At 36.7% G+C, this 25872-nt stretch overlaps 1 pseudogene; it reads right to left on the bottom strand.

Moving 5' to 3' along the window:
* Positions 1 to 18292: 18292 nt before the first annotated feature.
* The window catches only part of LOC130841555 (serine/threonine-protein kinase MRCK beta-like), a 51801-nt pseudogene continuing 44221 nt past the window's right edge, over positions 18293 to 25872 (bottom strand).

The raw sequence follows: 25872 nt of genomic DNA, 5'->3' as shown, positions 1-25872 counted from the left end.
CTTGCCCTCAACAAGATACCCCTTGTAAGGTATAACATTTGCTAGAGTACGTGGTATCCCAGAACATGGTTACTAATTTCTGTAATACACTCAGCCGAACAGACTGACAATTTCTGGAATAGAGAGAAGAATGCATTTCTGTGTGATGGTAGACATGGGGATAACTGCTTAACAGAGGAGTTTGATCAAGGAAGATGAGTAGGAATTTGCCAACAAAATAATGAGATGGCAAGGGACAGATGTGCTTGAGAGAAGACTGTGAAAAGAGCAGCTAAGCATGAAATTTCATGGACAACTTGAGTGGATATTTCTGAGAATGGTTTATAAGAAGTGTCAATAAATTGGTTGTATGTGTAAGACAAAATGGAATTGAGGAGACCAGTAAATTTTAAATTGATTAATTGGTATTGTTTTACTGAAAGCAGGAACTCAGTGGAAGGTGTTGATCACAGGCAAAATCTGATTTCATCTGTGTTTTAGAAAGGGTCTCTGGAGCCAGTGTTGAGAATACATTAAAAGTTTGGAGACAGAAATCAGTCAGGTATACTGACTAAGAAGCTCTGGCAATCTATTTCTACCTCCCTTTGGTTTTTCTTCTATGATTCTGGTAAGGGTCACAATTTGATTACTAGCAGTAGAAACAAAGAAGGATGTGAGAAGCAATAGTGACAAAAGAGGTGACAGTATTGCACTTGGAGGAAGGAATAGGAAGAAGGGACAACTGTAAAGATGAATCTGAATATAAAGATTAATCTTCCATATGACCCAGCAATCCCACTACTGGGCATATACCCAGAGAACACCATAATTCAAAAAGACACATGCACCCCAATATTCATTGCAGCATTATTTACAGAGCATGGAAGCAACCTAAATGTCCATCAACAGATGAATGGATAAAGAAGATGCAGTACATATATACAATGGAATATTACTCAGCCATAAAAAGGAATGAAATTGGGTCATTTTGTAGAGACGTGGATGGACCTAGAGACTGTCATACAGAGTGAAGTAAGTCAGAAAGAGAAAAACAAATCTCATATATTAACACATACATGTGGAATCTAGAAAAATGGTACAGATGATCTTATTTGCAAAGCAGAAATAGAGACACAAATGTAGAGAACAAACATGGATACCAAGGGGGAATGGGAGGCGGTGATGAATTTGCAGATTGGCATTGACATATATACACTAATATGTATAAAATAGATAATGAGAACCTACTGTATAGCTCAGGGAACTCTACTCAATGCTCTGTAGTGACCTAAATGGGAAGGAAATCCAAAAAAGAGGGGATATATGTATACATGTAGCTGATTCACTTTGCTGTACAGTAGAAACTAACACAGCATTGTAAAGCAACTATATTCCAATAAAAATTAATTTTTTTATTCAATAAAATATTTTCTGAAGTTTATCATTTTTACAAAACAGAACAAAAAGCAGGTATCAAAAACAGCAAAGAGTTTACAGAATTTATGCACAAGTTTTCACAGACGTCAATGATTATGAAACTGGTGTCTAATGTATATACTAAATACAGTCTAATTTCCCTCTTGGTCATAAGCATTCAGGTGGTTTGTTTCAGAGTTACTGAATAATAACTTTTAATAAGCACTGGTCATTTTGTGAGAGCCGATTAATTTTAAAAAAGGATTAATCTTAATGGTTTGGTTGATATTCACAGTTGAAAGAAAACAAATTTTACTTGCAGAGCAAATTGGTGGCATTTTTAAAAATAAAAACTTTTTCTTTTCCCAAGAAATGTGGCAATAGTGGGGAAGAAGAGTATTAATTTTATCACCACAATGACTTCTGGAGTCTAGGCACAGTTTCCTGGGATTTGCTGAGATAATGTCATACAGCACACTAAATTTTTATTAGGAAATCCATTTGTATGTTTTTCCATTTAAGTATGTATTACCTTCTCAAAATGTCTGTGGAATCATCTCTGAGGCATGCAGTTAAGATTGTGTTCAAATGACTGAATTTTTCACTGCAGGCTTTGAAGTTTTTTTATAAATCTTTCACCCTCACTGAGTTTTCCAGCACATTCCCCTGAGTTAATTATTATTAATTATTCAATTAAAATTATTCTTTTCAAAATAGCAGCCATTATTCTGCCCTGGTCATGTTATTGTATAATTTTTTAAAGTCAAGTAGTCATCTTGAATGATTAATGGCCTCTTTCTAGGGTATGCAATTTAACATTTTATAATTTCAATTTAGCTCTCATTTGCCTATCTAGCCTTCAAACTCATATAATTTGCCCACATAATTCAAACAAATTACAAAACCTGGCAGGATCTAGGCTCAAGGTAAGAACATAAGTAGAATTTAAGATCTGTAATACAATATGGATATCTGTCTAGGACAGTATCTTATTATAAGACTGAGCTTATTTGTATCTAGAGGGCATCCACAACATGTCCAAGGTTACCCAGATAATTAGTTATGGAGCTAGGATTAGACCTTTTCTGCCCATTCAGTTTTGTGTCCTTCCTTTCTGGGTCATTAATAGTTGATCTTCTTGCAAAGTTGCATGCAGCCATGCTATTTGAGGAATGCAATTACCTAGATACACAGAATGAACAAAATATTTTCTGAGTGCTTCTTAGTTTCTCCCAGGATAATATAATTACAAGAATCATGTACAATAAAACTATGAAATTAAGAGCAGGAAGGAACTTGTACAGGTGACTCTAAGGACAGCTCACAATGACAAGTGTCTGTTATATTTCAGAGAATTTCATTTCTCTGGCCATGATCTCTAGACTTATAAATTAAGGAACTTTTTTCCCAGTATTATTGAGATATAATCGACATATAACATGGAGTATATTTAAAGTTTACAGTGTGCTGATTTGATAAATTTATATACTGCAAAATAATTGTTACAGTAAGATTAGTTTACACATCTATCACCTCATGTAGTTACAATTTGTGTTGAAAATTTTTAAGATTTACTCTTAGCAACATTCAAAGATACAATACAGTATTTAAAAAAAAATTTTTTTTGGAGTGTACAATTTGGTATATTTTTTTTCTTTTTAGTAATGTATATGTGGCAATCCCAATCTAAAAATTTTTTATTGAAGTATAGTTGATTTACAATACTGTGTTTCAGGTGTACAGCTTCAGATTCTTTTCTGTTATAAATTATTACAAAATATTAAATGTAGTTCTCTGTGCTATACAGTAAATCCTTGTTTATCCATTTTATTTTTTATTTATTTTTTGTCTGCGTTGGGTCTTCATTGCCGTGTGCGGGCTTTCTGTAGTTGCGGAGAGTGGGAGCTACTCTTCGTTGCGTGGGCTTTTCATTGTGGTGGCTTCTCTTGTTGCGGAGCACGGGTTCTAGGCCTGTGGGCTTCAGTAGTTGTGGCACACAGGCACAGTTGTTTTGGCTCACGGGCTCTAGAGCGCAGACTCAGTGGTTGTGGTGCACAGGCTTAGTTGCTCCGCAGCATCTGGGATCTTCCCGGAGCAAGGATGAAACCCGTGTCCCTTGCATTGGCAGGCAGATTCTTAACCACTGCACCACCAGGGACGTCCCTATCTATTTTATAGATAGTGGTGTGTATCTATTAATCCCAAACTCCTAGTTTATACCTCTACCTCCTCTTCCCCCTTTGGTAACTATAAGTTTGTTTTCTATGTCTGTGAGTCTCTTTCTGTTTTGTAAATAAATTAATTTGTATTATTTTTTAGATTCCACATGTAAGTGATACTATATTTGTCTTCCTCTGTCTGACTTACTTCACTTAGTATGATAATCTCTAGGTCCATCTATGTTGCTGCAAGTGGCCTTATTTCATTCTTTTTATGGCTCATATTCCATTGTATACCACACCCTGTTTATCCATTCATCTGTTGATGGACACTTAGTTTGCTTCTGTGTCTTGACTATTGTAAATAGTGCTGCTATGAACATTGGCTGCATGTATCTTTTCAAATTAGAGTCTTTGTTTTTTTCAGATATATGCCCAGGAGTGGGATTGCTGGCTCATATAGTAACTCTATTTTTAGTTTTTTAAGGAACCTCCATACTGTTTTCCATAGTGGCTGTAGCAGTTTACATTCCCACCAACATTGTAGGAGTGTTTCCTTTTCTCCACCCCCTCTCTAGAATTTATTGTTTGTAGACTTTTTGATGATGGCCATTCTGACTGGTGTGAGGTGATATTTGATGTAGTTTTGATTTTTGCTTTTCTAATAATTAGCAGTGTTGAGCATCTTTTCATGTGCCTGTTGACCATCTGTATGTCTTCTTTGGAGAAATGTCTATTTTAGGTCTTCTGCCCATTTTTTTGATAATATACAGCATTTTTAACTCTAGTCACCATACTGTACATTACCTCCCCAGAATTTATTAATCTCATAACTTACAACTGTCCTTTATTACATTTACATTCTTTTCTTAGTCTGATCTTATTTTAAGAAAAGTAAAGAAAAATAATTACATCAGACTACAGATTAGAGTTGCCTGAAAAACTTCTCTGACATAAGCAAAGCAAGATTTTCATTTATTTTAAGGGTTGTTACATAAGAGAACGTATTCAAAATGAACAAGTTGGGTAAAATAATTTTTAGAGAAATGGTACTATACTCTCTGTGTAAGAAATGGAATTGAATGGAGACTAATTCATTGATATCTTCATAAAAATTGGCTAATCAGTGGCTGGGAAACAATTTATCATTTGTATTAGAGAGATTTTGGAAATAACAGTTTAGTCCTTATATATAGACAGTCATGGTTTGCTACTCATTTGCATGAGGTAGACAAACTTCAGTTCAGGCTTCATTCAGCCACACACAAAAACACTGAAAATTATGATAATGCTTTAATCACTGAGTCTAATTGCTTATGAATACTATATTTTGGAAAAAAAGCTGAATTTTAAATTAAAATAAGAATGTCATGACAATTCAAATAAAATTAAAAGAACTATTTCTTGTTTTCTCAAGCCTCTGCTTTGTTGAGCTGATGCTTTTGTCCTCTAATTACTATTGAAAATTTTCCATCATTAGCATTGATCACTCAGCTATATTTATACTTTAAAAAAATGGTTTTTGTTTCCTGCAAAGTACATGGCTGCCTAGGAAATATTCTATATGCAAATTATATAAAAATACTATGTATTTCCTGGAGTAACTGTACTGAAGACAAATTGTGTATCTTAATTAATGAAATTCTAGGAAACTTTATCCTATAGAAGTAGACCACTAAATGAATTATAATATAAACGACTTGGGAAGAAGGTGAGGAAGCTGGGAATGTGACCTTACAAACACATTATTTATTCCTACATTGTCTTCCTATTTAATTTTCCATTTCCATTGTTTTACTTCTTATCTAAGATAGTTATACTATTTTGGAATATTTAAAAATAGATTGCATACTTGCAGATATCCATGGAATACTCTCTCAGGCATGCAGTTAATAGTGTTTTAAGACATAGACATATATATACTACCAACCGTTAAATAGCCAGTGGGAAGTTGCTGTATAACAAAGGGAGATCAACTCGAGGATGGATGATGCTTTAGAGGACTGGGACGGGGAGGGTGGGGGGGAATCGAAGGAGGGAGGGAATATGGGGATATGTGTATAAATACAGATGACTGACCTTGGTGTACCTCAAAAACTGGTACAAGAGTGTGAAGCAATTATATTCCAATAAAATAAATTTAAAAAAAAATAGTGTTTTAAGATTGCGGGGCACTTCAAATGAGTTACAAGCCCTCTTCAGAGCTGGGTTTGATACTCTGTTGGTTCTCTAGTAGTTATTTGTATACCTGTCACAAGCCCATGTAGTTGCAAGATTCTCCACTGTAGGTCCAAATCTAAATTTTCCAGCCTTTATTTTCACTGATCCTTTCTAGTCTTGGTCTCTCTAGACCTTTTGTGTCAGAATCTGCATTTCGCAAGATCGCCAAGTGATGTGTATGCTCATGAAAGTTTATGAAGCCCTGCTCTCAAAGAATGGTCCCACTCTATTTAAATGGGTCCCTTAAATGCCTGGTACGTGCCTGGAAAAGGGTTAGGTTTCTAATATGTGTTACTTCATTTAGTCCTCACCACACCCTTACTATCATTCCACTTCTTAAGATATAAGGATTGTTTAAGTGAGTCATTGAAAATATAAAATATACATAATTGTAGAGATAAAATAACAGCAAACCTCTGTATCCTATACCCAGATTCCATCGCATAGCCAAACATTTTTCATGATTATTTTGAAGCAAATCCTAACCATCACCCCATTTTATCCTTAAATAGTGCTGTTTCTCAAACAGACTCTCTATTTTTGACACAGCCGTGATGCTGTTACTATTAAAATATTTAAGTTATTCCTTACTATCCTCAAACATCCAGGCAGTGTTCATACTTCCCTAATTGTCTCATAATTGTGTTTGTATTGTTGCTGCCATTTCTTTTTAAGTAACTTTGTTTCAATTAGCATCCAAATACAGTTCATCCATTGTGATTGTATGTTTTGTCTTTTGACTGTCTCTGGCTCTCTCTGCAATATTGTGATTTATAAGAGATATACATTTGGTCATTCAGATGATCACAGTTCCTGGCTCAGAGCTCCCAAAACCCTCAGCATTCCCTGAACCATAAGAGGAATGGGAACATCTTTTGTTGAGATATTTGGTGTCTTATCCTCAGTTCCTCTAAATGCTTCAGTCATAAAGATGAAATGGGTGTCTTATTATTCATAATGTAGGGGAGGAAAACTTTTCCCTCTTTCCCTTCTAGGTTCTTTGGCTGGTCTAATAATTAAATTGACATAAGACAGATTAACAGGAAAAACAAAGTTTAATTTTGTATGTACAGGAGCTCAGAAATATGAGCTCAAAGAAGTAACTAAAGCAGGCAGCTTTTATACCTTTTAAACAAAGAAACAATTTTTTGTGAAGAATGGACAAAGGCGTTTGGACTAGGGGTAGTAAATGGCCAACAAGTAACAAGGTTAGTTTACACAGTCTTCTTGGCTCTAAATTCCATGTCTCTGCTGATACGGATGTCTTCTACCCTCTTGGTACAGGGAGGGTACCTTTCACATCAGAGATTTATCTCCTGCTTTCTGGGAGACAAAGGAGGGTCAGAGTGCCCTTCTTGCACTGGCTGTTTCTTGAATAACTTTAATTCAAAATAATCAATATTTCAAAGTGGCATATTTGGATATGGCCTGTCCTGAACCCTATCAATAATGAGCCCGTTTCACCACAGCCAGGTTTATGTTAATGAGGTGACTTGTGGAAAGCACCGAAGGATGGGGGCTGGTTCCCAGGAGAACCAATCATGAATAGAGGGGTGAAACTTTCAGTCCCATACCCTGACCTCCTGGGTGGGGAGAGAGGCTGGAGGTTGAATCAGTTCCCAATGGCCAATGACTTAATTAGTCATGCCTGTGTAATGAAGCCTCCATAAAACCCCCAAAAGACAGAGTTTGGAGAGCTTCTGGGTTGGTGAACACATGGAGATGTGGGGAGAGAGGAGAACCTGGAGAGAGCATGGGAGCTCTCTAAGCAATTTCCTTATACTTTGCCCTAGGCATCTTTTTCATTTGGCTGTTCCTGCGTTGTATCTTTTTATAATAAACTAGTTATCTAGTAAGTAAAATCTGAGTTCTATGAGCCACTCTAGCAAATTAATCAAACCTTAGGAGGGGGTTGTTGGAACCTCTGATCTATAGTCACCCAGTTAGAAGCACAGGTGACAAACTGGACTTTCCACTGGCATCTGCAGTATGTGTTTGGGGGGAGGGTGAATCTTGTAGGACTGAGCCCTTAACTTGTGGAATCTGATGTCATCTCCCAGTAGATAGTGTGAGAATTGAGTTAAATTTTAGGACACCAGCTGGTGTCCTGAGTATTTGCTTGGTGATATGGGGGGAAACCCTCCCCCTTCACACATTGGAATTGGGCATGTAGAATCTATATACTCTCCCTAAATCTCATTTAATCTCTAGTTTACTACAAATGAAGGTATTTTGTATTCCAATTTACAAAGGACAAAACTGGAACTCAGAAATTAAGTATATTGCCTAAGATTAAGCAGCTAGTAAATGGCAGTGCCAGAATTGAAACCAGGCCTGTCCGCTTCCATTAATTCTTCTCTAGATCACGTTAGTGCCCTTACAATGTCACCAGTTTTATCTCTTCACTCTCATTTAGCTCATTGACTTCTTGCCTTTTCGTTCATTCTTAAAGATTTTTCATATCCGCACGTGTCCATTTAGGAAGTTCACAGTTTAAGGTCTAGTTTCCTGGGAAATCAGACACACCTTGAATGATGTCACTACCCTCCAACAATAAGTGACAGAATGAGGAAAAAGGGTTGTGCATGTATGTGTGCGTGTGTCTTGCTTGCTTTCTTGATTGTTCATTAATTTTAAGCTTGCGTTCTTTCAAAGATTATGTGTATCTATAAAGATTCAATTATTGTTGGTGCCATCCTGGGACCTTTTAAATCCACCCCCATGTTCTGGTCACATGCACAATTTCCTTCACACTATTGTAGGGCTATATTTTTGCCTTACTTTTTCTCCAGCATTTAGGGCCTGTATTGCATAGTGTATGGATTTTGCTGTCACATGCTGAGTCATTCTCAGCAACTATTTAGTTCTGCCTTTAATATGGAAACATAGTTTTGTTTTAGGATTTATCATAATTTTTCTGAACCTTAAAAAATATTGTCAAGTTGTGTTATATATTGCAGAATATACATTGTGCCTTCCACCTTCCTTCCAAGAAATTTTTAAAGTTTACTTAACTACATCAGTATTCCAGAATAAGTTAGAGTACATATACATTATATTTCATTTATAATGCTGAGGCTTAGAGCTTATCTTCATATAGTCACCTAACCATCTTCACAGCAATTTTCCAGCATGTGATTCGATTCTGGAAGGCATCCTTTTAACTTTATGATACCAGCATGAATGTAATAGAACATTTCACCAATTTTAAAAAGTATTAATTACGGTGCTCTTGTAAAACTTTAATTTTTGATCTTAAGATTGATATCAAAATTTGGTGTGTAAATTATTTACTCAGCAAAACTTTCTGTTTCTCAACTGATGAGGAAACCACTATATTCTCAAAATCTATGTATTACAGTATGATATAGAACTCTATCCCATGTTTTATTTGCTTGATCATTAACCACTAAAGAATTAAGTATTAAATGGTTAAGTTGTGACCAAATGTTCACTATTGCCCGTTACATGCCCTCTACCTTACCTTAAGCAACTTTTAGTCAGGGTTTTCTCCACCCTACAGGCCTCCGAACTTTGGCTTGCACTCGAGTTTGATCATTAAAATGCAGAACATCCACCCTTAACATCTCATCCTGAGAACTAGCTGACCACATTGAAAAAGACAGCCCTGATCATGCCGTCTGATCACTCCCACTCATTCCCCCATTTTCCCTTCAAAAAGTATTTTTAAGTTGGATTTTGAGACATGTTCAGATCCTAAGGTTGGAGCATCCTCCCTATTGCAAAACTGTTTTTGAGTAAAGTCTCTACTTATTCAAGTCCAGATTTGTTTTTATTTGACGTTTGTTAGCATCTCCGACTTGTTATACTATACATCTTTACATTTACTTTTACTCTCCCTGCCTTCTAATGCCTAATAAAAGCATAGTGGTCACTAAATTTTTTGAGCATGTTAATGATGTTTCTTTGAGAGAACTGTTTGACTAGAACGCATATTCGATATTGTCACTAAAATGCCTCTTCTCTAATTCTTCTTGAATCATTAAATTAGAACTACTAGAAATGGTTTATCCATTTATATTACCCTGTCTAATGAAGTTCATGACTGCACTTTTATGTTTCATATCTCCCAAGTCCACCCTGGATAACAATGACAAGGACATAAATGTTCACTGCAGTCACCAATGTTTTTGCTTCCCCTAGCGTTTAATAAGATCTAGTTCTGTATTTGGAATGAGAGCTCCTTCAAATACTGGGTGTGGAGCTCCAATTGCTGCTAGTGAAGCCAAGGTAAAGACTTTGGCTTTTGAAGCACAGCAATAGATGTCAGACATGAAGTATGAGCAAAGGTTGATGAGAGGCACTGTGGAGAGCAGTATTATCCAGGTAGTCATTGCCCTTCTGAGGCTGACCAAGGTCATGATGGGACTGGAAAATAAATGATGCACTTAAATTATTCAGTCATGAAAAATGTGTACACAACTGTTACCACTTAATCAGTACCAATATTTTTGATAGAAAATTTGGAGTTTACACTGATGGCTTTTCCTTAGAAAAACTCAGTTAATTTTTCCCCAGAAAACTCAGTTTGTTTTTTTTTAAAACCTCACTAAAAATATATTTGAAACACATTGTTCTACTAGGTAATTTTAGGCATTACAGTATGGTTGTTATTTCACAATAGTTCTCAATTCTGGCTGTACATTGAGATGCCCTGGAGAACTGATACCAGTGCCCAGGCCCCACCAGAACAATTCAATATCAATCTCTGGAAGCGGTTGAGTGGAGACATGTTCTAAAAGTTGTCCAGGATATTCTGTTGTTCATCCAGAGAGGATCGTTTCTGGGGTCAGATTACCAGGCTGAGAATCCAGACACTAATAGTGTCCAACTGTGTGACTGTCAGCTGGTAATTTAAAACTCCTCCAGACTTGATTTTTACATTTGTAATAAGGAGATAATGGTTATTAATGGAAAGCAAGTGAGATAATTATATAAAATGCTTAGCGTAGTACCTGGTATATAAGTGCTCTCTAGATGTATGGCGTTGTTGTTGTTACTATGACTGTAGACTCTATTATTACAGCTTGAACTCTATCTTATAACTGAAATAAGGTACAATCGAGTCTCCACAGAGCCACCAAAGCAATTCTTCTAAAATGTAAACCGGAGTATTTTGCTCCTTTGCTCCCCTGGTTTTTCCAGCTCATGTCAGAATGAAAACCAACATTCTTATGGTGGTCTTCATGACCCTCCTGATCAGGCCCACCCCTCCCCCCACCTCAGCATCTCCACAGGAGCCCATTCACTCCTGTCCCTCCCTGTGCACAGGCCTCCTTGCTGTTCTCCAAGTGCCCTAGGAAGGCCTGCTCCCTGTGGCCTGTGTAAGTCTGTCCTTTATTCCTTTTCCCTGGACGTGAGAGGTTGTGTTCCTCAGTTACTTCAGGTCTGCTGGAATGCTACCGCTAAGGTTCTGCTTTACCAATTTGCATTTTTATTTTTTCATTTAATTTTTATTTTATATTGGAGTATAATTGATTTACAATGTTGTGTTAGTCTCAGGTGTACAACGAAGTGGTTCAGTTATACATATATCCATTCTTTTTCAGATTCTTTTCCCATTTAGGTTATTACAGAGTATTGAATAGAGTTCCCTGTGCTATACAGTAGGTCCTTGTTGATTATCTATCTTACAATATATATAGTAGTGTGTATAAGTTAATCCCAAACTCCTAATTTATCCCCCCCACCCCCCGCCACCTTTCCCCTTTGGTAACTATAAGTTTGTTTTCAAAGTCTGTGAGTCTGTTTCTGTTTTGTAAATAAGTTTATTTGTATCCTCTTTTTAGATTCCACATATAAGTGATATCATATGGTTTTTGTCTTTCTCTTTCTGACTTACATCACTTACTATAATAACCTCTAGGTCCATCCGTGTTGCTGCAAATGGCATTATTTCATTCTTTTTTTATGGCTGAGTAATATTCCATTGCATATATGTACCATATCTTCTTTATCAGTTCCTCCGTTGATGGACATTTAGGTTACTTCTGTGTCTTGGCTATTGTAAATAGTGTTGCAGTGAATGGTGGGTTGCATGTATCTTTTCGAATCTATGGTTTTCTCCTGATATATGCCCAGGAGTGGGATCGCCGGATCATATAGTGGTTCTTTTTTAAGTTTTTTAAGGAACTTCCACATACTGTTTTCCATAGTGGTTGTACCAATTTACCTCCCACCAACAGTGTAAGAGGGTTCCCTTTTCTACACACCCTCTCCAGCATTTATTATTTGTAGACATTTTTTTGGTGGCCACTCTGACTGGTGTGAGGTGATAACTCATTGTAGTTTTGATTTGCATTTCTCTAATAATTAGTGATGTTGAGCATCTTTTCATAGGCTTTTTAGCCATCTCTATGTCTTGGGAGAAATGTCTATTTGGATCTTCTGCCCATTTTTTTATTGAGTTTGTTTTATTGATATTGAGTTACGTGAGCTGTTTGTATATTTTGGAGATTAATCCATTGTCAGTCATTTCATTTGCAAATATTTTCTCCCATTCTGTGGATTGTCTTTTCATTTGGTTTCCTTTGCTGTGCAAAAGTTTTTAAGTTTAATTAGGTCCCATTTGTTTGTTTCTGTTTTTATTTTCATTACTCTAGGAGGTGGATCCAAAAAGATATTGCTGTGATTTATGTCAGAGTGTTCTGCCTGTATTTGTCATAGATTAACTGACCATAGGTGCATGGGTTTATTTCTGGGGTTTCTATCCTGTTCCATTGCGCTATATTTCTATTTTTGTGCCACTACCATACTGTTTTGATGACTGTAGTTTTGCAGTATAGTGTGAAGTCAGGGAGCCTGATTCCTCTAGCTCCATTTTTTTTTTCTCAGTATTGCTCTGGCTATTTGAGGTCTTTTGTGTCTCCATACAAATTTTTAAATTTTTTGTTCCAATTCTGTGAAAAATGCCATTGGTAATTTAATAGGGATTGCATTGAATTTGTGGATTGCCTTGGGTAGTATGGTCATTTTAACAATATTGATTCTTCCAATCCAAGAACATGGTATATCTTTCCATTTGTTTGTATTATCTTCAGTTTCTTACATCAGTGTCTTATAGTTTTTGGAGTACAGGTCTTTTGCCTTCTTAGGTGGGTTTATTTCTAGGTATATCATTCTTTTTGATGCCATGGTGATTGTTTCTTTCACTTCTCTTTCTGATCTTTCATTGTTAGTATGTAGAAATGAAAGAGATTTCTGTGTATTAATTTTGTATCCTGCAACTTTACTGAATTCATTGATAAGCTCTAGTAGTTTTCTGGTAGCGTCTTTAGGATTTTCTATGTATAGTATCATGTCGTCTGCCAACAGTGACAGTTTTACTTCTCCTTTTCCAGTTTGGGTTCCTTTCATTTCTTTTTCTTCTCTGATTGCCGTGGCTAGGACTTTCAAAACTATGTTGAATAAGAGTGGTGAGAGTGGACATCCTTGTCTGGTTCCTGATCTCAGGGGAAATGCTTTCAGCTTTTCACTGTTGAATATGACGTTAACTGTAGGTTTGTCATATATGGCCTTTACTATGTTGAGGTAGTTTCCCTCTATGCCAACTTTCTGGAGAGTTTTAATCATAAATGGGTGTTGGATTTTGTCAGAAGCTTTTTCTGCATCTGTTGAGGTGATCATATGGCTTTTATTCTTCAGTTTGTTAATGTGGTGTATCACACTGATTATTTGCGGGTACTGAAGAATCCTTGCACGCCTGGGATAAATCCCACTTGATCATGGTGTATGATCCTTTTAATGTATTGCTGGATTCAGTTTGCTAGTATTTTGTTGAGCATTTTTGTGTCTATGTTCATCAGTGATATTGGCCTATAATTTTTTTTGTATGTGGTATCTTTGTCTGGTTTTGTATCAGGGTGATGGTGACCTCATAGAATGAGTTTGGGAGTGTTCCTTCCTCTGCAATTTTTTGGAAGAGTTTGAGTCGGATGAGTGTTAACTCTTCTCTAAATGTTTGATAGAATTCACCTGTGTAGCCATCTGGTCCTGGTATTTGTTTGTTGGGAGGTTTTGAATCACAGTTTCAATTTCAGTACCAAGTTACATTTTTTTTTTTAAATCCCTACTTCCACCAACCACTCTCCAAACTCTAAACTTCTTTCAATTCTCTCTATAGTTAGCATTTATCATCTGAGAGTAGTATAGATATGTGTTTACTCTTTATCTCCAGCAAGGGAATTTTTGAGAAGATATTTGTTTAGTTAACTTTCATATCAGCAGTGCCTAGAAAAGCATGCACTGTGCCAAAGGTAATCACTAAATCTTTGTTCACTGAAGAAATAATAGTAATTTTAAAAATCCTGCCAGTTTAATGTTAGCGTTAATTTACATAGGTTACAACAAAACCCTTGGCATTGTAGGGATAGTTTCTTTTGTATTTGTGAGAATGCTAGAATCAATGCAGGGGAAAAAAAGCTTCCCAGCTATTAATGATGGCTTTTTAAGAATGTCCCAAAACATCGAGGCCTCAGGTTCTGATGTCCTCTTTTTTTTTTTTAATTTTTTTAATTTTTTTAATTTTTTTTATTTTTTGGGGGGTACACCAGGTTCAATCATCTGTTTTTATACACATATCCCCGTATTCCCTCCCTTCCTTGACTCCCCCACCCTCGAGTCCCCCCTACCCTCCCTGCCCCAGTCCTCTAAGGCATCTTCCATCCTCGAGTTGGACTCCCTTTGTTATACAACAACTTCCCACTGACTATTTTACAGTTGGTAGTACATATATGTCTGTGCTACTCTCTCGCTTCGTCTCAGTTTCCCCTTCACCCCCCGCCCCCTCCCATACCTCGAGTTCTCCAGTCCATTCTCTGTATCTGCATCCTTGTTCTTGTCACTGAGTTCATCAGTACCATTTTTACATTCCGTATATGTGAGTTAGCATACAATATTTGTCCTTCTCTTTCTGACTTACTTCACTCTGTATGACAGATTGTAGTTCTATCCACCTCATTACATACAGCTCCATCTCATCCCTTTTTATAGCTGAGTAATACTCCATTGTGTATATATGCCACATCTTCTGTATCCATTCATTTGTTGATGGGCATTTAGGTTGCTTCCATGTCCTGGCTATTGTAAACTTGTACCATAATGTTTATTGCAGCACTATTTACAATAGCCAGGACATGGAAGCAACCTGATGTCCTCTTAATTGATCCATCCATTCTGTGATTCTAAGAAGTTGATGGCTATCTTCAATTCATACCTGAAAGCCTACTTATGCTATAGAATAGTGCATTGGGGAAGTTTATGTTCAACTCTCAGTGCAGTATCACAGTAAAAATGTTCGAGTGGCCATTTTAAACTTTAAGCCTATCTTAGAGTGCCGTCTCACTCTCCTTTTAAATTCATTTTCTTCATTCTTACCTCTTTTCAAGAGATTTTATTGAAATGGAAAATGATTGAAGGAGATAATTTTGTACAAGGACCAACTTTCTATGATGAATGTACTTACACTGTGAATTTTCTCCCTCTCTCTTTGGTTCTCTCCCTGGAACCCAGTACATTGATTGTGTTAAATACTATGTCATTGCAGTGATCAAATTATGTTTTCTATTGATTTACATTTACCCGTACTGCCCAGCAGGTTGTGAATACCTAAAAATCTAAAGAGCTTTTCTTACATATTTTTTGTCTCTCTCTTAATGCTTTGTGCATGATATGTGATCTGTCATTATTTAATTGAACATATGCCTGAACGAAAAATGGCTCTTTTAAGCTACTTGACTCACACTCTTTGGGCTGGATTTATCTGCAGTGTCGCATTTTAGATAGAACTGTATTGAACTAGATTATGTCTAAAGAAGCATTATGCATGGGCGTAGTATGTGAGTAATGGTGGATGGAAGTAAAAATGTCCAATTTAGATAACAGGAGTTTTGGACAGCTGTGGAGGGGTAGGAACTAGTTGCTTCTATATGTTTATAAAATTGTCATTAGTAAAAGTGGCAGACTCACTGTGTACTGCTAATAAGAATATACCCGTCAGGTAGATGTAAAGGAGCACAAGTTTCAACTCAAGAAGACAAGCTCTTTTGCAATACCGTTCATCAGTAGAATGGTTTCCTCCCAAGTCAATGAATTCCTCAACACTGAAAACATTAGAGCAGAAACATTAAGCCCCTCTTGATAAAGGGTGACTCCACTGGTTCTGTGAAATGTGTTGGTGTTATCTCCCAATAGTTAAATAAAATTTTGGCTAAAGAAATGAACCAATTTAATCTCTTGGTGGATCTTTTCTCCAAACATGAAGTCTAAATACATAATGCTCTTTTTTAAAAAAATTATTTATTTATTTATTTTTGGCTGTGTTGGGTCTTCATTGCTACGCAGGAGCTTTCTCGAGTTGTGGCAAGTGGGGGCTACTCTTCATTGTGGTGCGAGGGTTTCTCATTGTTGTGGCTTCTCTTGTTGTGGCACATGGGCTCTAGGCAAGCAGGGTTCAGTAGCTGTGGCACGTAGGCTTAGTAGTTGTGGCTCACAGGATCTAGAGCATAGGCTCAGTAGTTGTGGCACAAGGGCTTAATTGCTTCATGGCATGTGGGATCTTCCCGGACCAGGGATCGAACCCATGTCTCCTGCAATGGCAGGTGGATTCTTAACCACTGCACCACCAGGGAAGCCCCCATAATGCTCTTTTTTGTTTTGGAAGTAAAAGTTAATTCCATTCTGATTTTACTCTATTTGCAGTCCTTTATTCTCTTTAATACCTCAAAGCTGAGGAAGCTTAAGTTCGTTTTATACATGATAGAACAGAGCCTTCTAGGATATTTCAGCATCCCCAAGAAAATCTATATCCCTTAGATTCTGGAAATTCAAGCTACATTGACTCAATACCAAGGAGGTAAACTTCAAAGAAAACAGGTTATCAGTAACATGCATATTGCAGTATTTAGCACTGTCCCAAGTACTGCGAAGTACTAAAAAAGAGAATATCTTTACTAACAGAAGTTTGTAATACAATTGAGGAAAGTTTCAGCTACCTGAATGCCTATTATTGAATGATATTTTACATTACAAATAAGAAACATTACAACACAGTAACCTAAATTATATACTACATTTGAGTGCTAAAGACTGGTACTAAAATTTAAAGATTTGTCTTTCTTAAAGGATAGTTATCTGATAAAGACCATAAGTGCATTTTAAGAGAGGTGAGCTCTTGATCTGACAGTGAACTTAGTTACAGAAGTTGTGCTGCAGTTGAGGCTTAGGCTGGCTCTAAAGGATAGGCAGGATGTTGATGGCAAAAGCATATCAGAGGAGAGCAGTGGATTATTTTTGAGTAATTTATATTTGACCTAGACTAGCGCTTTTATTTATTGAGTACTTACTTATGGTCTCCTGTTGCCCTTTTATTATGTTTTTGTGACCTAGAAGGAATAAGACAGTTTTAATATAAATGTTGATATATTATTAAATAGCAATGATAATATATAAACTATGTGGCCAAATATTTTTAACTATTCAAAATTCCCTTTTTCTTTTCTTACACTTCCTTCCAGACTGCTGCATAATAACAGAAACGTAATTTCTTCTCTAGGGCTATTCCTAGAGTGTACAGTATACGCAGTGTTATGGATTGCAAGTTATGTTTTTGCTAAATTTGGTTTTGTTAAATTTTCGTTTGTTATTCTAGGATGATTTATGTTAAATATAATATAGTTTTTAAGTCAGAAAGTATGAGGGCTACAAATTATAAGTTACAGGGTCCTCTGTTCATTTGAACTTCTCAGAGAAGTGGGATCCTAGATTCAAATGCTAAGTGGCCAAGTAGATAACAAAGATGTTAAAATTAGCTCTAGTATAAGCAATGGAGGTGATGTAGCCTGGGGCAAATGGCAAATTGTAAAGTAGATGCCGTGACTGAATGTTCAAATTAAAAGAAAAACTAAAAGCTTGAGCCTGCCAAACAGTGATGGGGCCATATTCAGCTCACCAGCTGCCAGGATGGTATCCCTCATCTTCAGTTGGTTTCTGTTTGTTTGGTTTTGTTTGATTTGGTTTTACTGATTGATTGATTTATTTTTTAATGCATCTTTATTGGAGTATAATTGCTTTACAATGTTGTGCTAGTTTCTGCTGTACAACAAAGTGACTTACATATATATATACATATATCCCCATATCCCCTCCCTCTTGAGTCTCCCTCCCACCCTCCCTATCCCACCCCTCTAGGTCATCACCAAGGACTGAGCTGATCTCCCTATGCTATGCAGCAGCTTCCCACTAGCTATCTATTTTACATTGGGTAGTATATATATGCCGTTGCTATTCTCTCACTACGTCCCAGTTTCTCCTTCCCCCTTGTGTCTTCTAGTCCGGTCTCTATATCTGCATCTTTATTCCTGCTGTGATCAGTACCATTTTTCTATATTCCATATATATGCGTTAGCATACGGTATTTGTTTTTCTATTTCTGACTTCACTCTGTATGACAGTCTCTAGGTCCATCCACCTCACTACAAATAACTCAGTTTCGTTCCTTTTTATGGCTGAGTACCTAAGAGAGAAGCTGTCACCCTGAATATACAAGGAATATCTCAGTTCAAATCATGAATAGCAGCTAAAGCGAGGATAAAGCTCATCAAAAAATCCTCATCACTCAGATACAAGATTGGCTCACAATAACTCCAGGCTGGGTGGATTTTCCTTCAGGCAAATCATACAAAAAGAGTAGACAGTTATATACCAATACATAAACCCTTGTCATCCTTTCTCCACACTGGTATGTTTTGCACCTTAATGTAAACTTTGTAGGGTGTTCCTAGGCCTTTCTGCACATCCACTTCAAGAGACCTCTGGGACTTCCTACAGGTTGTACAGACCTTGGGAGCACTGTCTTTGCAGGATACACACCTCCAAGCTATAGCCTTGTTAAAGTAGTCCAACCATGAGTGAGGTGCAATGACTACAGCAAGTAGGACTGGAAAAAAAAAAACTTGATGCTAAATCAATGACCTTTTGGCTTTGGTTCAGCCAATAAGAGGGCCTGTGTGGTGACAGTGGCACAGCAGCTGGCCTTTGCTGCAGCTGTGACATGTCTTGTTGCTGTTCTGGGCTCATGGGCATGAAAATTGATGGGGAAATTTCTGGGTTTGGAGTTTGTGTTTCTTACTAGCTCAGCTAGTTCTTAGTTTCAGATCATGTGCAGGAGGTGCAATGTTGAAATCCTTAAAAATAGATTCACAGAAATTTGGAATTTTGAGCTCTATATTTATTCTAAATTTATCTCGTTTTATTCAAAATTTCTATATCAGCTAATAATTCTCTCCTGGTTGCTTCAGAATTGCTTAGCTTACTTCTGAAAGAGAGGTTTGTATTTAAACTTTTCTCAGTTAATTTTGAACAAGTTGCCTGGCCTGGTTGCTTACCTCAAAAGCAGACTGAAAGCCCTGCAGACATGCCCAGCTTCTCACTGTGATGACCCTTCCAAAGTGGATCCAGCATTTGTGATCCCAGACTAGACCTTTTCAGTTTCAAACCCTTTGGTCATTTTAGAAACAAGAGCTGCAAAATACTCCTGGACATCTTTCTCATTGCTGATCCAGTTCATGGTTTCTGCAATCTAAGCTTCCCAGCAGGCCCCCTACTCTTAGCTGCCAAATCCTTAACCTCAACTTCATATTGTGTATTTTGAGTTGTTAGATTATCTACAAGTCAAAGCCTTTCATTTTCACCCGTAATTTCTTGGTTTCTTCGCACCTCATTGCACTTTGTCAAAAATACATCTTTTACCATGTCTTCTGCCTCCTCCATTTCATTATGACATTCTTGTTTTGACTTTTGTTATTTCTCTTTTAACTTTAATTTTTTTTTTTTCTGCAGGATAAGCTGATGGCTTTCTGAATCGCACACTCTGTTTTTTTTTTGTGGTTTTTTGTTTATTTGTTTGTTGTGGGTTTTTTTTGTTTTTTTGTTTGTTTGTTTTGGCTTCTAAGACAATGGGATGTTTCATGTCCAACACATTCCTTTTCATAAAACAAGCCTTTCTTCTCAAGTTCAGATTTTATTTCAGAAATCTCTTGCTGGTATTCTAAAGTGGAACCTGGAATTTAACCTCCTAGGCTTGTTATGGGGACCTCAAGCTCACTTTGTTTAGAAAAGTTCTCTTTGCTTTCATGAGACCTGTGTTCCTGTGAAGCCTCAGCAAAACTATCCTCAAGCTGAGCTTCCAGCTCTTTCCTGAACATCTTAGATTCAGAGATTTCCTGTTCCTTGGAGTCACTTTTCGGCATGGCCACTTCCATCTCTTCCTCTTTGTCATTAAGCTTTGAGGAAATCTTGTGCTTCTGTAAGCCATACGTGCTTTTATCTTTGAGAATTCCTTGCAGGGTCAGCTTTTACTGCTAATGGGCATCTTGTAATTTTTGGCCTGGGATTTTGGACTGTCTGAAGGTTCAACCAGTTGCTTATGAAAGATCTTATTTTTCCTGCCTCATGATGTGATACTGGTTTTCTAGTCCTTTCAGTCTAGGTGTGGATCTTCATGTTCTTGGCAAAGTGTTACTATATTCTCAAGTTGTTGCTCGAGCCTGTTTGAATCAGCTATTTATCCTTTAAATATATAATTTATTCATTTAATTTTAAATTTCTTTTTCTTGGTTTGAATTTCTATGGCATGAAGTGAACAATGTAGAGTCTGTGCATTCTTGTAACTTCCTATTCAGTTCCAGTTTCTCTTGGTCTAGTTTTCATACTCTACTTTCATCCTTCTACCTTTAATTCTTGACTGCTATAGACCTGGCTTTTTTTTCTGGCACTGAATTCAGGGCAAAAAACAAGACAGAGAAGCCCCTGCCCTCATGGGGCTTCTGTTTCAGTGGTGATAACAGAGAAAAGAACAACAAATAATATGATATCAGTCTGAAAAGGAAAATAAATGAGTTCACGGAGAAAGAGTAAGGGATAGCTCTGTGTGGCAGATAGATAAGGCATCCTTAGGATATTTTGAGCAGTTGCCTATTGTGAAATTTAATGAGAATTCCTTTCAAAGTGCTAGTAACAGTCACTTGCTAGTTGTAATAATAGAGTCAATGTTCTAATATTGTCGTTAGTGATAGAATTACTATTTCAGCTTTCCAGAATGATCTCAATGGCTACTGTAGAGATATGGGCTTTTTACTGTTAAGAATATTGTTGGGTCCAAACTGGATTATAAGAGACACTGTCGTAGAGACAGAGAGTTTCTGCAGGAAGGGAAGAAGGGGCAGAGGCAGAAATGCAATTCATGGGGAGGGAGGAGTGCTTTGGATAACCTCCAAATCATTTACATTGAGTTTTAGAATTACTGTTTGTTTTTATGTTGGAAAGATGTGCCTGATTTAGAAATGCACTGAGATTACATGGTTTAAGAGATGCCAGAATGTTGAAATCCCTGATTTTGCACTGTGGTTTCCAGTGTAGACAAGGGAAGGAAAGATTATATCCTGGAGGAGCTTATGATAATCAGAATGAAGGCTTGCTGCCTCCTCCTATTTTATAATAAGTTCACTGCCTGACTAGAACTTGGGCTAGACCTTACAAGGGACTCAAGGAATATCTCTGGGTGATTATTTTTACCAGAATTGTAAAAATGCCAAAGAAAGAATAAATTTTCTGATAATTAACCCCAAACCTAGGGTGTTTACTTTTGAAAAGTTAAGAGTTGATGTCGGGGCTTCCTAGGTGGCGCAGTGGTTAAGTAATCCGCCTGCCAATGCAGAGGTCACGGGTTCGATCCCAGCTCCAGGAAGATCCCACATGCCGCGGAGCAACTAAGCCCGTGTGCCAATAAATAAATAAATTAAAAAAAAAAAAAAAAAAAGGGTATTATTCAAAAAAAAAAAAAAAGAGTTGATGTCAACTGCATGTTTCAGGTACCATGAGAGTAACTTGAATTAGGAGCGCCTCTATGTTAAAATACAAATACAAATCAAGTGTTCATAATTAGCAGAGGGGAGGTAAGAACACGAAGGTTTACCACTCATTTTCTTCGTCCCACAAACTTTTAAGATATATTCGTTATATTGAAAACAGATTATATAATTCCTACATTTCAGTACCCAGGTTCAGAGTGATTAAATTTAGGCCGAAAGAAAAATTTGAGCTGTTTTTTAAGAGAACTAAAGTAAGTTATTGGAAAAAAAATTAAACTAAATGATAGAATTCTGAATTATTTCACTAGATAATATAAAACATATATATGGGGTGGTTGTTCAGATAATAACTGTTTTCCCGTTCTAGAGAAGTGGTCTCAACTTTGGCTGGGCATTTGAATCACCTGGGGAATTTTAAAACTACAAATGTCTTCTTGCTACCCCAAAATGCTGATATTAATTATCTGAAGGGTGACCTAGAGCACTGAAAGTTTTAAATGCTTCCCAGATGATTCTAATGGCAAGCCAAAGTTGAGAACCCTTGCTCTAGAACACTGATTCTCAAAGTTTATCACGCATATGCCTTTACCTGGAGAGCTTGTTAAAACAGCTTCTGAGTCCCACCTCCTGATTTCCTGGTTTAGTAAGTCTTTGATGTGACCTGTAAATTTGCCTGCTGAGGTCACTAGTTTGAGGACAGACTTTGAGCTTGTTTGAAAGACAGAATTTCAGGTCCTACTCCAGATCTAAGGATCAGCAGCATCTGTATTTTCAAAATATCCCTGGGTGATTCTGGTTCTCAGTAAAGTTAGTGAAGTATGGGAACCTAGAAAGACTGAACAAGAGAAAATGCCATCAGGAGGGATTAGATCAAACATTTTGGCAGGAAATGACATTAGTACTAGAAATGATGTTGCTGTGGGAAACTATAGGCTCAATATGTATCTTTATGACATTACAGTAGATTTTGTTTCTCCTCCTAATTCTGTCTTTATATATAAGCTAATGAAATACAAAAGCAGGTATTACTTAACTTTACCCTTTAAATAATTCCACGTTGTACAGTATTATATAGTCCCCAAATTACAGAGAAAACAGAAACATTAAGTTATTTATCTTTTATACTTTCGACTGCTCTTAGATGAGAGAAGCTACATTTGAAATCGTGTTAGTATATCTAGTACAACATTTAGCCTCCTTCTAACTTTTTTATCTTAATAAAATTTTATAACAGCTTTAGATATGCGGAAAAGTTTTAGCAATAGTACAGACAGTTCCTATACCCCTCACACCCAGTTTCCCCTACTGTTAGCATCTTACATTAGTATGGCACATGTGTCACGACCTATATGGATACATTATTACCAACTAAAGTTTCTACTTTCTCCAGATTTCCTCAGATTTTCCCTAACATTATTTTACTCTTTGAGGATCCTCACTAGGATTCCACATTACATTTAGTTATCATGTCTCTTTAGACTCTACTTGGTTATGACAGTTTCTCAGACTTACCTTGTTTTAGATGAGATGACCTTGACAGTTTTGAGGAGTACCTGTCATGTATTTTGTATGGTGTTCCTCAATTTAGTTTTGTCTAATGTGTTTCTTATGATTAAACTTGATTTATAGATTTCGTGGTAGAAGACCACTGAGGTAAAATACCATTGTCTTTCTATCATACCAAGGGAACATGCTATCACCAGGACTTAATGTTAACATTGATCACTTAACTGAGATATTGTTTATCAGGTTTCTCTGCTGAAGTTACTCCCCCCCACCCCCTTTCTAAACTGTACTCTTTGGAATGAAGCCATCACACTCTACCTCCACTTAAAGAGTGGGATTTATGCACTACCTCTTTGAGCGGCCTGAGTACTCACATGAGTTATTTGAAATTGTTCTGCAAAGGAGATTTGTCTATTTTCTTTAGTTTACTTATTTTTATTTATTTGACCATTTATTTATATCACTATGGACTCTTGAATATTTATTTTATACATTGGATTATAATTTTATACTACTTTCTATATTTTCTTACTCAAATTGTTCCAGCTTTGGCTATTGAAAACTCTTTCTTTTGATTCCTTTGTGCCTTTGACACATCCTTATCTTTGTGTTTGTTTTTAAGAATTTCCATGATTTCTATCATTACAATATAGTCCACAGTCACTATGTATATTTCTTGTCCCAACCCTAGAATTGACCATTTCCCCAAGGAGTCCTGGTTCCTTTTATTGGAGAATATTTTTATTTATTGGAGAATGGGTGCCAAGTATGCTTATTGCAACTGGGGTGTCAATGCTTCTAGGCCTTCTCAGCTGACAGAACAAGGAAATATATGTATATATACAAACCCCTACACATGTACATCCCTATAAATACTTCTGTATGTATCCATCCATATCTACATTAAGCTAAAACATTAGTTCTTTCTGATATCTTCGATTCTAATCCAATACCACATGAGTCATTCTAACCTTTCCCCATTGCTTTTCTGTAACCTCCTAGTCCAACAATGAGAGATCTGTATCCATCATTTTCCAACTATTTATTTAATTGTTAAATTTGGTTTACATGTGTAGTACTTTCAGTGTTGGTAACCTGTGCCAGTATGAGAAGGAGCTTTATCAACCAGATTTTTTATTGCTATTACATGATCAGTTTACTAAGAAATCTGTATAAAATTATTTTTAAGTTGTGAAAATCCATTACTTATATAGTAAGACTCTGGTGTTTTAGTGGATTATGTTCCAAATGAGGGGCCAATTAGAGATGCACAGTAAGAATCATATAGACAATGTTTGGTAGATGACAGTGAACTAAGCTCAGGGATGGTTTTCAACTGACACAAAATTGTATATATTTGCCAGTGGATAAAACCTTGACATACTTCTTTGTTAGTTGGTAACTGGCCACTGTCATTAGTGCCCGCACCTTATGCCTGGGCTGTCTACCCCTTCCCTCTGGACTTCATACTTACTCAAGACCTAGTAACCAAAGGGTTAATGCCTGGCATAGTCAGGATTCTTCAGGATCCTATGCTACTCATCTATTTATCTATAGTTTCCTTTTGCATTGGAGGATTTATTAGCATTAGAAGCTAACTCTTCTGAATATCACCCCTTTTCCATATGAAACATGATCATGTTCCCAAAGACACAGTAGTTATATTTCTAATGCCATCAGGAGCAGTGATCCTGCACATTTGCAGTTGGCTGGTGTGCAGTAGCTTCATCATCATTAACAGCAAAGCTATCATTGGACTGTCTCCTCTATGAATTTCTTGGCACACAAACTCGTGGGTTGTGCCTGATTTAGCCACCCATTCTAAACTAATATCAATTAGTGCTTTTCCTAATCATGGGTGAGATATATTTTAGCAGAATTCTTGGACTTTTCTTAAAAAGAAAAATGACATAAACTTGTTTACTTTGGAGTTGCTGGTGTTAAGGTGCTGGTTTATATAAATTTTTTCTGACTAAAATACATGTAAATGGAACTTTGCACATATATTTTAATATGTTCATTAATGGGGAGTTTAATGATAATTAAATTATAATTTAGACTTCATTTGTTGATATGGTAATTAAGTGTTCTGTTCTTAAAAGTCTTTATCATAACTGTAGAATATTATGTTGATGAGAAATATATTTTAAAATATGTAAATCTAATGTTAAAACTGAGAATGTAAAGCTCTTAATTATATTTACTGCTTTCTGATATGGCAGACACATTTTTTCAACCTTGTTATAGAATCATAAAACTTTTGGATGCATAATAAACCTTCTTATGCTTGTCTCATTACTATGATAAGGCATTGCCACTCAAATGGAAATTATGCTGTTAAAAAATTGTCAGTGCATACTGTGGTATTTGCGAAGGGTACATCTGGGCAGATTGGGCTGGATTCCAGTATTTATTAAATTATTTTAAGCATTCCTCTTCTAGATACTTTACTTTTTTTTGAAAGAGTAGGAGCCTGCATCACACAGAGCAGACCAGCAGAAAATAAATCAGTCCCATTCCTGGTGGTGCAGTGTTTAAGAATCTGCCTGCTGATGCAGGAGACATGGGTTTGATCCCTGGTCCAGGAAGATCCCACATGCTGTGGAGCTACTAAGCCCGTGCGCCACAACTACTGAGCCTGAGCTCTAGAGCCCACAAGCCACAGCTACTGAGCCCATGTGCCACAACTACTGAAGCTCATGTGC

Source organism: Hippopotamus amphibius, chromosome X, assembly GCF_030028045.1.
Source record: "Hippopotamus amphibius kiboko isolate mHipAmp2 chromosome X, mHipAmp2.hap2, whole genome shotgun sequence".
Classification (NCBI taxonomy): Eukaryota; Metazoa; Chordata; class Mammalia; order Artiodactyla; family Hippopotamidae; genus Hippopotamus; species Hippopotamus amphibius.
The sequence above is the reverse complement of the archived record's forward strand: the minus strand, read 5'-3'. Positions and strand labels throughout refer to the sequence as shown.